Source organism: Salvelinus sp. IW2-2015, linkage group LG5 (genome assembly GCF_002910315.2).
Source record: "Salvelinus sp. IW2-2015 linkage group LG5, ASM291031v2, whole genome shotgun sequence".
Classification (NCBI taxonomy): domain Eukaryota; kingdom Metazoa; phylum Chordata; class Actinopteri; order Salmoniformes; family Salmonidae; genus Salvelinus; species Salvelinus sp. IW2-2015.
Genome location: NC_036844.1, coordinates 35,348,897 through 35,356,425, shown reverse-complemented (window position 1 = coordinate 35,356,425; position 7,529 = coordinate 35,348,897). Strand labels below are relative to the sequence as shown.

The 7,529-nt window shown below is 43.8% G+C and overlaps 1 pseudogene; it reads right to left on the bottom strand.

Annotated features, from left to right (window-relative positions):
• Positions 1-7,529, bottom strand: part of LOC111964441 (calcium-binding protein 8-like) — a 55,658-nt pseudogene that overhangs the window by 9,223 nt on the left and 38,906 nt on the right.

Here is a 7,529-nt window from a genome sequence, read left to right as displayed (position 1 = left end):
TTTCCTTGTTTAATCTCTTTTGCCCCTAGTCTCCCTTGAGGTTCTGGCTCTTTCATTTGAAAGGCAGTTTATTAAAATAAATTCCCATACTGGGAACGTGAGGGGAGGCCGATCAATTTGCCCAGGTTATTAAGATTCAATTGTACAATTTTTTTTTTAAATAAGAGAAATTGATTAAGTAATTATGAATTGACGATTAAATATTTAAATGGAATGTGATTCCTCCATCGTGTCTATACTTTTTCTCTTTGCTACAAAACATTGATCAATTGTTGATCATTCTACAGTCTATCTATTCTTGCCAGCCTTCAAAGGGAAACTGTTTTGATGACAAAAGAAAGAACAAAGAATCATTTAATTACTATCATGATTGTGGAAAGAAATAAAAATAGACAGATAAAAAATTTAGACAGATAAAAAAAAAAAATGAAAAAACTGCATAAGGATCCAAGAATACCAAGTTAATACTTGTTACTCACCTATCCTCTCGTCTCCTCCTCTGTTTTATCACTCATATCCATTGTCTATCCGTCCCCACTGCTCTGCTGTAACTAATCACTCTAATCCTGTCGTCTCTGCCTGTTGTTACTACCTACCTCTCTATCCTCCTGTTATACTCGCTACTGTTATCACTCTATTCAACCTGTCTGCTCTGCTTTATTCAACTCTATCCTTATCTCCCTTCTCTCTGCTCGTTATCACTCTATTCTCTGTCCGTTCTCCTCTGCTTTATCACTTATCCTTGCTGTCTCTCTGCTGTTATCACACTCTATCCTGTCTGTCTCTCTGTTATCACTCTATATCTATCTGTCTTCTTTGTCTCTTCTGGTTACACTCTATCCCTGTCTGTCTCTGCTGTTATCACTCATCTGTCTTCTCTCTGCTTATCACTCCATCACTGCTGTCTTTGTCTGCTGTATCCACTGATGTCCACGTCTGCTTCTTGCTGTTATCACTCTATCCTTCTGTTCTCTCTGCTGTTATCACTCTATCCTGTCTGTCTCTGCTTTACACTCTATCCTGTCTGTCTCTCTGCTGTTATCACTCTATCTGTCTGTCTCCTCTTCTTATCACTCTATCCTGTCTGTCCTCTCTGCTGTTATCACTCTATCCTGTCTGTCTCTCTGCTTTATCACCTATCCTGCTTCTCTCTGCTCTTATCACTCTATTCCTGTCTGTCTCTCTGCTGTTATACACTATCCTGTCTTCTCTCTCTGTTACACTATATCCTGTCTGTCTCTCTACTGTTATCACTCTATCCTGTCTGTCTCTCTGCTGTTATCACTCTATATTGTCTGTCTCTCTGCTGTTATCACTCTACTCTGTCTGTCTCTGCTCGTTATCACTCTATCCTGTCTGTCTCTCTGTTATCACTCTATTCCTGTCTCTCTCTATCCAATATCCTGTCTGTCTCTCTCTGTTATCACTCTATCAATATCCTGTCTGTCTTCAATCACACACACACAGGTTGCTCCCAAATGCACCCTATTCACTCAATGGGCAAAAGTAGTGTATTTATATTGAAAAGGTTCTATATGGGACGCAACACAATCAATGATATCTCCCCACTTGCAATTATCGACGTCCTGCCAGTGTATTATAGCAGAATGGAGACGCCATTACCGAGTGTCCTTGAATAACAGATGTTCCATCTATCACACACACACATAGACATTAGGATACCTAAAAGTTTGTCTCATTTGGTCTGATTTACAGTGTAGCGTGTTGTGTGATTCTCTGCATGTGGTGTGTGTGTGGGTTGTGTGGTGTGTTTTGTGTGGTGTGTTGTTGGTTGTGTTGGTGTCTCTTGTTCTCTGTTGTGTGTGTCTTTTGTGTGTGTCTCTGTGATGTGTGTTCTTGTGTGGGTTTGTTGTTGTGTGGTGGTTGTTTGTGTCCGTTGTCTGTGGTGTGTGTTTCTTTGTGGTGTGTGTGTGTGTGTTGTTGTGTGGTGTGTTGTGTGTTGTGTGGTGTGTCTGTGTGTGTGTGCTCTCTGTGTGCTGCCTGGTGTGTGTGTCTTGTGTGTGTGTTGTGATGGGGTGTGTGTTTGGGCTCGTGTGTGATGTTGTATGTTGTATGTGTGTAGTGTGGTTTGTGTGTGGTGTGTGTGTTGAGACAAAAACAGAAAAGTCTCTATTATTCAATCTCCGCACGTTTCACCTCTCTAGTGATTTACACCTCAATTATCTCCACCACACACACACAACACACACACACACACACACACACACACACACACACACACACACACACACACAACACACACACACACACACACACACACACACACCACACACACACACACACACACACACACACCACACACACACACACACACACACCACTGAATAATACAAAATGAAACAACATCCCAAGGAGGGAATAGAATGATTCCACACCCTCCCACCCACAGGGTCGATGAGGAGCCTGCATCTGCATTGCTTTGCTCATTGAGGTTTTAGGCTGGGTATCTGTAAAGGACTTTGTGACAAATGCTGATGTAAAAAGGGCTTTATAAAATACATGTGATTGATTGATAAGACATCCATATTAGCGGGGGTGAACGGTTTAAATGAGATATGAAGATGGGGTCAATAATCAGTGAAGATGAAATCAATCATTTCCAATCAATAAGTGACGTCAGGGGTCAAGGGTCAGGCAGGGCCAGTCTGAACAAAACACTCAGCATACAGACTCACTCTACACAGTCTCAGTTGTACAACACAACACTTCCTTCCAACTACAATAACAAGCTTCCTGGAACTGGAGTAAACAGACTGCTGTCATCACCGCTAGAGATGGCAAGCAAACAATATTTGGATGTAGCCATCTGTATTGAACAAAAAAATATGAAATATATTCATTAGGTCCTAATCTATGGATTTCACATGACTGGGAATACAGATATGCATCTGTTGGTCACAGTTACATAAAAAAAAAAGTTAGGGGTGTGGATCAGAAAACCAGTCAGTATCTGGTGTGACCACCATTTGCCTCATTCAGCGCGACACATCACCTTCGCATAGAGTTGATCAGGCTGTTGATTGTGGCCTGTGGAATATTGTCCCACTCCTCTTCAATGGCTGTGTGAAGTTGCTGGATATTGGTGGGAACTCGAACACATTGTCGTACACGTCGATCCAGAGCATCCCAAACATGCTCAATGGGTGACATGGTGAGTATGCAGGCCATGAAAGAACTGGGACATTTTCAGCTTCCAGGAATTGTGAACAGATCCTTGCGACATGGGGCCATGCATTATCATGCTGAAACATGAGGTGATGAGATGAAAGGCACAACAATGGGCCTCAGGATTTTGTCACGGTATCTCTGTGCATTCAAATTGCTATCGATGAAATGCAATTGTGTACTTTGTCCGTAGCTTATGCCTGCCCATACCATTACCCCACCACCACCATGGGGCACTCCGTTCACAACATTGACATCAGCAAACCGCTCGCCCACACAACGCCATATATGTGGTCTGCGGTTGTGAGGCCGGCTGGACGTACTGCCCATTTCTCTACAATGACGCTGGAGGCGGCTTATGGTAGAGAAATGAACATTAAATGATCTGGAAACAGCTCTGGTAGACATTCCTGTAGTCAACATACCAATTGCACGTTCCTTCAAAATTTGAGACATCTGTGGCATTTTAGAGTGGCCTTTCATTGCCCCCAGCACAAGGTGCACCTGTGTAATAATCATGCCGTTTAATCAGCTTCTTGATATGCCACACCTGTCAGGTGGATGGATTATCTTGGCAAAGGAGAAATGCTCACAAACAGGGATGTAAACAAATTTGTACGCAACATTTAAGAGAAATACGCTTTTTTGTGCTTATGGAACATTTCTGCGATCTTTTATTTCAGCTCATGAAACGGGACCAACACTTTACATGTTGGGTTTATACAACATTTTAATGTACAGACAGTGTCAGTCAGATGAGGGCAGAGAGAGGCTGGTATTGTCTGTTTTCTCTCTGCTTGATGTCTCCACACACAGTCTGTCTTCTGTCTGTCTTCTGTCTGTCTGTCTGTCTGTCGTCTGTCTTCTGTCATTTCAAAGCCAAACAACCTGTTTAACCACGCGCACAAACCACACACACACACACACACCACACACACACACACACACACACACACCACACACACACACACACACACACCACACACACACACACACACACACACCACACACACACACACAACACACCAACACACACACTAAATTGGAAGAGAGATGCGGAGACCTGTTCAGAGCCTTTCTTCGATCAGTCAACCCCTCCCAGCGTGATGTAGCGTAGTGTCACACGACTAGACCATATATGGTGTGTGTGTGGTGTGTTGTGGGTGTTGTGTTGTGTGTGTGTGTGGTGTTGTGGTGTGTGTTGGTGTGTGTGCGTTGCTCGTGCGTGGCTCGTGCGTCTGTGTGTTGTAAAGCAATAAAAGTTGACAGACTGATGGTTGCCAGACACATTCAATCACAGCCAGATAGATCTTCACTCGCTGTCCTTCATTCGACTACTTCAGCTCTCCAACTGATAACTCACGGCGTATTATCCTTAAAGAATCAGAACAGAAGGTTAGAGGGAGGGCGTTCAAAGTGCCCATCCACGCTTCTGTAACCTTGTGAAGTCCACTCTCCGCTTTCTCCACGCTGCTTGTCTCGGATCGACAAGTACCCAGCCCCATATTACACATCTTAGAGTAGGATGTTAGATTCTAGGATAGCATTGTAATCACTGCCAATGATAATACGATTCTATAGACAGATGAACCAACTCTGAGACGCTCTGTGAATACGGGCCAACTATCTGTTGCTTCTAGACAGTGATTTTTAACCAGCGTCAGATTCTTCTGCTTTTAGTTTTCTATCTTCGGGGACGGTTTATTATGCAAATATCAACCCCAAGTGTTGCCTCTAATGGCCGATGTGCCAACTACACACACCCACAGCACACAGTTCACACACACCACACACACTGATCGCGAGCTCTTTATTCTTATTGTTTTAGTGTTTTAGCTCGTGGTTGTTTTGCTGCCGCGAAAAAGATTGCTCCATTTTTCAATCTTAAATTCTATGTCACACTTCTCGTCAGAAACCTGGCAACCTCAACAGGACAGTATCTCGGGCAATACTGACACCGTCATGGATTAAACAGCAATATCAGAAGGACTCTGGGATATTCCATTCAGTCTCTCCAGTCAGGGATTAAAAACAGCATATCAGTAAAGGACTCTGGGATTCCACTCAGCCTCTCCAGTCTCGGGATTAAACAGCAGTTCATATCAAGGACCTCTGGATTCCTATTCAGTCTCTCATCAGGAGATTAAACAGCAATATAACAGAAGGACTCTGGATTCCACTCAGTCCTCCCAGTCAGGGATTAACACCAAGATATCAGAAGGATCTGTGGATTCCATTCAGTCTCTCCAGGCAGGGATTAAACAGCAGGTATCAGAAGGACTCTGGATCCCTCAGTCCTCATCAAGATTAATATCAGCAATATAGAAGGATCTGTGATCCATCAGTCTCTCCAGGCAGGGATTAAACAGCAATATCAGAAGGACTCTGGGATTCCATTCAGTCTCTCCCAGCAGGGATTAAACAGCAGTATCCAGAAGACTCTGGGATCCTTCAGTCTTCTCATGTAACACAGCAGTATAGAAATCTGGTCCATTCAGTCTTCCGGGTATTCAAGGAACAAACAACTACCTGGGCAATGAGCACTGAGGAGATGAATGCACCAAGATTAATATTTCGAAGAGACAGCAATTTACCCTAGGCACAAAACTCACAGTTTGGAGCCACACACACACCATTTGTCATCTCCACCCAGATGATATTATCTGAGTTAAAACATCCATAATGACTCTCATTAGAGCCCACAACGGTGTGCTACTCACTTACTCTTTACACTACCTCTCTCTCTCTCACTCTCTCTTTCTCTCTCTCCTCCTCTTCTCTCTCTCTCCCTCTCTCTCTCTCTCTCTCTCTCTTCCTCATCTCTCTCTCTCTCCTCTCTCTCTCTCTCTCCTCCTCTCTCTCTCTCCTCCTCTCTCTCTCTCTCTCCTCTCTCTCTCTCTCTCTCTCTCTCTCTCTCTCTCTCTCTCTCTTCTCCCTCTCTCTCTCTCTCTCTCTCCTCTCTCTCTCTCTCTCTTCTCTCTCTCTCTCTCTCTCTCTCTCTCGACTCTCGTCTCTCTCTCTCTCTATATATATATATATATATATATATATATAACTCATTGTATCCTGTTGAGGTGAGTTTTTAAATCCCCCCCAGAGACACGGACTGTCTGCCACCATCATGAATCACTTATGGGAATCTGTTATTCCCTTTCTCTTCTATATTACCATTCTCTCTATTTTACTCCCTTTCTCTTCTATATTACCATTCTCTCTATTTTACTCCCTTTCTCTTCTATATTACCATTCTCTCTATTTTACTCCCTTTCTCTTCTATTTTACCATTCTCTCGCTATGCCCCCTTTTCTCTGTGTGTGTGGGTTTCTGTCTCCGCCTGTCAATCAGTTCCTTGTTTTGTCTTCTCTCTCTTTCTCTCTACCCGTTATATCCTAAGAGAAGCAGGTTTGGATTGAGAAGAGCCCCTGGGGAGTCTTTGCAGCAAAAACCACTGAGCTATAATTACTTCAGTTGAACTTAGCTTGAGTTCCCCCAAAACACATATTTTTTTCTGATCAGGAGAACATCAAAAATGCATCAGGTCTCCACTCCAAACAGAACCCTCTCCTGAAAGCCCGTCTTCTCTCTGAAGTAGAGACCGTTCTCGTCTTTTTACTTTGAAGCCTGTGCATACCCTCCCAGGAACACACACACACCGGCATGTCTCTTTTCTTTGAAGTACAAAAATCCTTTACTCCATCATCATGGGACGAGAGGAAAAGGTAGGGGGTCTGTATCTTTGTGTGTGTGTGTTTGTTTGTGTGTGTCTGTAAGCCAATATCTAGCACGTGTCCTGACTGTAGAATAACCTCACCGAGGGAGGGAGAAGAGGAAAGCAAGAAGAAGGAGCGGAGAAGAGAAGAAAGGAGAGAAGAGAAGAGAAGAGAAGAGAGGAGAGGAGAGGAGAAGAGAGAGAAAGAGAGGAGAGGAAAAGAAGAGAGGGGAGAGGAAGAGAGGAGTGGGGAAGAGAGGAGAGGGGACGAGAGGAGAGGAGAGAGGAAGAGAGGAGGGAGAAAGACAGAAAGAAGAAAGAAGTATATGTTCCTACCTGCCAGAAGATGTTATCGATGGTGCTTCCAAGGAACTTCTCTGGTCTCAGACGACAGCAGTTTGGGTCCCAATATCGTCACAAAACTCCTCAAAGTCAACCTGACCATCACCTAGGCACACACACACACACACACACACACACACACACACACACACACACACACACACACACACACACACACACACACACACACACAACACACACACACACACACACACACAACACCACACACACACACACACACACCACACAACACACACACACAACAACAACCTTCATTAGTGTGCTTGGATAA